The sequence below is a fragment of the Cebus imitator genome, unplaced genomic scaffold, assembly GCF_001604975.1.
Source record: "Cebus imitator isolate Cc_AM_T3 unplaced genomic scaffold, Cebus_imitator-1.0 Scaffold245, whole genome shotgun sequence".
NCBI lineage: Eukaryota > Metazoa > Chordata > Mammalia > Primates > Cebidae > Cebus > Cebus imitator.
This window is the reverse complement of record NW_016107560.1, coordinates 2,689,987-2,697,910: the sequence shown is the minus strand read 5'-3', so window position 1 is coordinate 2,697,910 and position 7,924 is coordinate 2,689,987.

Sequence of the window (7,924 nt, the reverse complement as noted above, 5' to 3'; positions counted from 1 at the left end):
CATTCTTTTGAAATGTATCAAAAGAATGTATCACATTGATTAATTTGCATTTATTGAGCCATCCTTACATCCCTGAGATAAATCCCACTTGGTCATCATGACTGATATTTTTGGTGTATAGTTGAATTTAGTCTGCTAGTATTTTGTTGAGGATTTTTACATCAACATTTATCAGAGATATTCAACTATAGATATTGGCCTTTCCTTTTTTTGTGTGTGTGTCTTTGTCTGGTTTTGGTAATACTGACCTTGTTGAATGAGTTTCCCCCTTCTCCATTTTTTGGAATCACCTCAGTTGGATTGGTATTAGATCTTTTTTAAATGTTCATTAAAATTCAGCTATGAAGCCATCAGTTCTTAGCCTTTTTGTGTGTGTGTGGCAGACTTTTTATTATGGTTAAGATTAAGATTAAGTTCAATGTTTCTTTGTTGATTTTCTGTCTAGAAGATTTGTCCAATGCTGAAAGTTGGCTGTGAAAGTCTCCAGCTAGTATTGTATTAAGTCTATCTTTCTCTTTGGCTCCAGTAGCATTTGCTTTATATGTTTGGGTGATATGGTATTGAGTGCATAGTGCATATATATTTACATTCATTATATGCTTTTGTTGAATTGACCCCTTTATCATCATATTGTTGGTCTCTCCCTACAGTTTTTGTCTTCCAATCTATTTTGACTGATGTAAGTATAGCTATTTCTCCTCTTTTTTTGGTTTCCATTGGCATAGAATATTTTTCTATCCCTTTATTTTCAGTCTATGTGTATCTTTATAAGTGAAGTGTGTTTCTTGTAGGCACATATCATTTAGGTTTTCCTTTTTTATCCCTTCAGCCACTCCATGTGTTTTGGTTGGAGAATTTACTCCATTCACATTTAATGTTATTATTGATAAGTAGGGACTGACTCCTGCCATTTTGTTATTTGTTTTCTGTTTGCTTTGTGGTTTTCTCTTCCCTCCTTCCTTCCTTCCTGTCTTTCTATTAGTGAAGGGGATTTTCTCTGGTGTTATGCTTTAATTTATTGCTTTGTGTGTGTGTGTATGTGTGTGTGTGTGTGTGTGTGTGTCCATTGTATGTTTTTTTATTTGAATTATCAAGAGATTTGCAAATACTATCTTATATCTCATTATTTTAAACTTATGACAATTTAACGCTGATTGTGTAAATAAACATGCAAACTGAAAATAAAAACTCTACACTTTAACTACATCTCACAGCTTTTTAACCTTGTGCTGTTTCTATTTATGTCTTACTGTACTGTCTATGTGTTGAAAAGTTGTTACAGTTATTATTTTTAATTGGTACATCATTTAGTCTTTCTATTCAAGTCAAAATTCCACACCACAATTAGTGGTATACTATTCTGTATTTTTCTGTGACTTTACTATTACCAATGAGTTTTGTATCTTCAGATCATTTCTTCCTATTCTTTAACACATTTTTCTTTTAGATTAAAAAACTCTCTTTAGCATTTCTTTGTATAACAGGTCTGGTGTTGACAAAATCCCACAGCTTTTGTTTGCTTGGGAAGGTCTTTATTTCTAGGGTAAACTTAACGTTTTTTATTTGAGGACTTTAAATACATCATGCTACTCTCTCTTGGCTTGTAAGATTTTCTTGACAAGTCTGCCATAAGACATTTCAACAATAATGGAGAATTGAATCCCCATTGTATGTTTCTTATTTCTTTTCTTTGCTGCTTTTAGGAATCTTCTTTATCCTTGACCTTTGGTAGTTTGTTTACTAAATACCTTTAGGTAGTCTTCTTTGGGTTAAATCTGTTCAGTGTTCTATAATCTTCTTGTACTTGAATATTGATATTTTTCTCTAGATTTGAGAATTTCTCTGATATCCCTTTGAATAAACTTTCCACCCCTATCTATTTCTCTACTTCCTTTTGAAGGCCAATAACTTAGATTTGCCCTTCTGAGCCTGTTTTCTAAATCTTGTAGGCATGCTTCATTGTTTTTAATTTTTGTTTCTTTCGTCTTCTTTGGCTGTGTATTTTCAAGTAGCCTGTCTTCAAGCTTACTATTCTTCTTCTTGATCAATTCTATTATTAAGAAACTCTAATGCATTCTTTATTACATCAGTTGCATTTTTCAGCTCCAGAATTTTTGCTTGATTCTTTTAAATTATTTAATCTCTTTATTTAATTTGTCTGACAGGATTCTGAATTCCTTTTCTGTGTTATCTTGAGTTACTTTGAGTTTCCTCAAATCAGCTATTTTCATTTCTCTGTCATAAAGGTTATATATCTCTGTTTCTCTAGGATTTGTCTCTTGTGCTTTATTTAGTTCATTTGGTGAGGTCATTTTTATAGATGGTATAAATGCTTGTAGATGTTCTCCAGTGTCTGAGAATTGAAGAGTTAGGTATTTATTTTAGTCTTCATAGTCTGGGGTTGTTTGTACCAGTCCTTCTTAGGAAGGCTATCTAGGTATTCAAAGGGACTTAGGCCCTAAGCCTAATAACACTAGTTTTTGCAGACTCGTAGAGGTACTGTCTCATTGCTCTTGTATAAAATCTGGAACAATACTCTGGATTACCATGCAGAGACTCTTGTTCTTTTACTTTACTTTCTTCCAAACATTTGGAGTCTCTTATTCTCTGGACTGAGCCACCTGGAACTTTGGGTATGGATGCAAGCACCCCTGTGGCCATCACCATTGGGACTGTGCTGGGTCAGACCTAAGGCCCACACAGACCTGGGTTGAGTCTTATCCAAGGTCCTTTTTTCCATGGTGGCAAGTTCTCCCAGGCCCCAAGCATGTCCAGAGGCTTTGTCTGGTAGTCAGGAATTGGAATCAAAAACTTTTGCAATTTACCTGATGTTCAATTTTACTGCAGCTAAGCTGGCACTCAAATCACAATACGAAGGCCTTCCCACTCTTTACTCCCCTTTCCATAGGCAAAGGAACCTCTTTCTGTGATCATCATCACCAACAGTCCATAGAGAGTTCTATCAGGCTACCGCTGATGTTTGCTTAAAGCCCAAGGGCTCTTCTGACAGCTCGGGTTGAATGCTGTGAGGCCTTGGACATACCCTTGGACAGTGGGCTCCCTTCTAGCACAGGGTAGTCCAGAAATGCTCAAGAGCCTAGGCCTGGAGTCAAAAAACCCAAGAGCTTGCTTGTTGCTCTACTCCATTGTGGCCAAGCTAGTACCTAGGATGCAATAACCAAAGTCCCCTTTACTTTTCCCCTGGCTTTTCTCAAACAGAAAGGGTCTTTCACTGTAGCCACCATAGCTGGGAATGTTCTAGGTCTCCAGAATATTTCAGAGCCCAAGACCCAGGGTGTACTCCCTAGGTATCACTGATGTTTATTCAGCTCCCAAGGGCTCTTCAGTCGGCAGGTGATAAAACCTACCTACCAGAACTGGGTTCTTCCTCTCAAGGCAGTAGTTTCTTTTTGGTCCAGGTTGTGTCTAGAAATGTCATCTGGGAGCTAATGCCTGCAATAGGGGCATCATGACTCTGCCCAATGCATTATGCTACTGTGGCCAAGTTGGTATCCAAGAAGCAAGACAAAGTCTTCTTTAATCTTCATTCTGCTCTCTTTAAGCAGAAGGAAGGACTTAACTTTTGTTGCTATGAGCTGCACTGCTTGAGATTGGGGAAGGAACGGTGCAAGCCATCCGTTAACCTTGCCAGACAAGTTCACTGGCTCTAAGCCAGCCTAGCATGAGGTGTTGTCTAGGAATTGAAGTCCTTGTGGACTAGACAAGGACTAGTAGTAGGGTTCAAGTTTACCTATGACCCAAGAACACTTTGGCCCACAGTGGTGAAGCTTATCAAGAAACTCAGTTGCTGACGACTGAGTTAGGAGATTCCCCTCTGGCTAGGGCTTGTTCAAATGCTCCCTCTGCAAGGGCACTGGCTGAGTTCAACACGGCTTTATTCTCTGCTGTGACAGGGTAGCGCTGAGTTCAATGTAAAGTCCTTCAATTACTGTGCTCTCTCTCTCTCCCTAAAATGTACAAATTATCTCTCTGTGCTGCATGGCCATTGGGGAGGATGGGGAAGGAGTGGCATCAGCGATTCAAGACTGTCTCTCCTGACCTCCTCTATGCCTTTTTCCATGATATGGAGTTAGATACTATGATTGCTTCTCTCACCTTATTTTTGTTCTTGCGATGGTGCTTTTCTGTGTGCAGATAGTTGTTAAAATTTGGTGTTCCAGTAGTGGGGACAAACAGTGCAGACTTTTATTCTTCCATCTTGCTCTGATGGGACAATTTTTTAAAACAACATTGGAATTATCTTTGGCTGAATTTCTGAAGTTTCCTCTAGTTTTCTAATATATTAAAAATATTGATTCTACTAATCTCAATAGTATTTAGGTCCCAGGTATGTATGTATGTATAAGTATGCATACATATTTTTTTCACCCTTGTCTGTTTGCAAAACGTGCTTTTTATATTAATTGAAAAGCCAGTTAACTTCTTTAATATATGAATCATCAAATACCTGAACTGACTTTTTCCAGTGGCAGGTATTGAACGCAAATCTTTTTCCCTCTCTTGTAACACAACTATGCTTTATTGATAATTGGACCACAATCTAAAGCATATAATTCTAGTTTGGCATTTTCTAATGGGCAGTTTTCTCAATTTGTCTCTATAGAAGTTTTACTTCAGGATTAATTTTGAGTCATAAATGGACTGTGTATGTGAGTGTGTGTGTGTGTGTGTGTGTGTGTGTGTGTTTGTGTGTGTGTGTATTAGTCTGGGTCCTCTACAGAAACAGACCAATCAATAGGAGGGGTGTGTGTGTGTGTGTGTGTGTCAGAGAGAGAGAGAGAGAGAGAGAGAGAGACTGACTTCAAATAATTGGCTTTCATAGTTATGGGTGTAAAAATACAAAATCTGCAGGGTATGCTGGCAGGCTGAACACCCAAGGAGGAATTGTAGTTTTAGCCCAAAGGCAGTCTGCTGACAGAACTCCCTGTTCTCTGAACAATAAGTAATTTCCTATTAAGGTCTTCAACTGATTGGAGGAGGCTTTCCTACATTTTAAAGAGTAATCGACTTTGCTTAAGTCTACTGATTTGAATGTTAATCCCATCTAAAAATATGCCTTCACAGAAACATCTAGAATAATGTTTAAACAAGTATCTGAGTACTGTAACCTAGCAAAATTGACATGTAAAATTAGCCATCACAGTATAAAAGAGGATTGTTTTAAAATGTATATGTGTAAATATATATGAAATAGATATTAGTACTAATTTATACAAATATATAAATTTGTCAATGTGATTTACAAATTAGAATAATATTTTTAAAAGTTCTGTCTTTGTGAGGGCTTAACTTTTTTAGGCCATCAGTATCTGTTATGGGCTGAATTATAATCCCCCCAAAATACATATGCTGAAGCTCTAATTCTACCCTACTTAAGAATGTGACTGTATTTGGAATAGTTTTTATGAAGTCTTTAATTAAGTTAAAATGAGCTGATTAGTGTAGCCCCTAATACAATATAACTGACGTCTTTATAAGAAGAGGAAATTTGGATACACTCATGTACAATGAGAAGACCATGTGAAAACAGAGAGAAGAAAATAATCTCCAATCAAGGGAAGAGGCCTCAGAAGAAAACAACTCTGCTGACATTTTCTTAATCTCAAGCCTTTGGAACTTGAGATTAAATTCTGAAGGCTTGATATGAAGCCTTCAGAACTGTGAAAAAGTATTTAAGCTACCCGGTCTATGGTCCCTTATTATGACAACCCTAGCAAACTAATATTGTATTATTTAAAAACTTTCTTGCAAATCAATGAAAAGCAAGGGAATAAAAAGCAAAGTCCATGCCAATTTATGACAATATGTTATGATTATACAAATATTTGTATAATATACTATATATATATATAATATTATACAAAATATTTCTTCACCAGAAGAAATAGACTCCCTCTTTTGAAAATTTTATGAAATTTTTAAATAAATATAAAAATAGGTGAACATGGCCAAAAGAAAAGGGGCTTATCATTCAAAATAAACTGCTACCTGGGTGCTGTCACTGTAGAGTTCATCTAGCTTTCAGTATGGAAATACATGAAACAAAAGTAGTAATACATCAGAATAATTTTAATAAATTTCACAGCCAAATGTCTCATATTCAAGTTATTAGGTCCCCATTTTTCACATGTCAAACACCACCGTGTAGGGCAGGCAAGACTACCTTTACCCTCTTAGGGGTGTTTTTGGCTGAGTTTGATAAATATACTGCCATAAGATGGATCAACAGAACAAAATACATACAAATTTATTTAATAAAAGTTTTACATGGCATAGGAGAATTCTTTTCTTAAGAGAGGACATCTTTCCTCTGTTAAGGAAATGGAGACACAAAGGCTCAGAGTTTTTGAATACTTATCGAATCAGAGAAAAAATAATATGTTGTAAAGAAGCAACTAAAGTATGTGTGGAAACTAGAAGATAAGAGTTATTTTTACAAGATCTGTGCAGAATTCTCTCAGTTTCAACTTTCAGTTTTGATAATAAGAATGTTGCTTTCCTTCTAGTATAGAGAGGGCATTTTTCACAGGAGAATTTTATCTCCAGCTTTTAAGAAACAGAAGGAAGTTCAGAGTGATCTTACACCTGCTGTTTTTTAAGTGCTTTTAACTCAAAATCATTCATGTGCCAGTGGCATAAATGTTCTGAGTGGCATATTTTGGGGTGGTGTACCCTGAACTCCTTCAAGTTCAACACTCTATGAGGGAGGAGTAATAAGCAGCAGTCTTTATCTTAATGGCTTTGTCTTCTAATTAAGCTGATAAAACTTAAAAAGCATATGCAAAAACCCAAAGCATTAGAAAAAACTTGTAAAAATCGCCTTTTAGAAAAATGTACCACGGGAATGGTTTAAAGATATTTTCTTCCTATAACCTACAGTAAGAGATAGGTTTGATTTTATAACCAAGTATTTACATAGATGCAAACATTACACAAATAAAACAGAAACAAAATGTCAAGAAGCAATATTTGCCCTTAACTCTTACAGTATACTTTGACCTGTTCTGTTTAAATTTATGTCATTTTAGGTGGCATTAGCAAAACATTAAATTAATACCGTGAGACACTAATGAATGCTGCAAGAATATTGCACTAAGAGATATTATTAAAGACCTGAAGATTTTAAGGTAAAGGATTGAGTAATGGAGTAGACAAGAAAATCAACTGAACTTGAAATCAAAAAAATCTTGATTAAGTACAGTTCTGTATACTGACTTTGTGGGCTGCTGTAAGTCAATCAACTTAAAAGCATTATTTTCTCATTGATAACACCAATGGAGTCTTATTTTCTCACCTATAGAAACAGAAAATAAAATTCTTTTGTCCCTTCAAATATGGCATTTGTGAAAAATAGTGATAATCGATGTGGAAGCATTTTAATACTGCAATGTAATAAAAATTACTATTTATTTGAACGATTAAATAGCTGGAAATAGACTAGACTGTTATGCTAAATTTTAAAAGATTTATGGGTATTTTTACAGGAATTTTCTTTTTTAAATTTTATCTTTGTAGTAAAGAAGATATTTTGCAGCAATTGGGCAGCGAGGGGAAATGCACAGATATAGGGGGCTTAGATATCTAAGTTAGTGCATGCAGAAATCTAATGCAGAAGCCAGTGACCTTACTATTCTCAAGAGATGCAGCACATTTTTTGCCATCTGTATTAATCTTCTAGGGCTTCTGCCATAGCAAAGTACCACAAACTGAGTAGCTTAAAGATGGGTACCTTAAATAACAGAAATTTATTTTTTCACAGTCCTGGAGGCTAGAAGTCCCCGATCAAGGCATCAGCAGAGCTAGTTTCCCTGAGGCCTCTCTCCTTGGCTTATAGACCACCATCTTCTCCCTGGGTATTCACATTGTATTTGCTCTCTACGTGTCTGTGTATCCCTTTCACTTG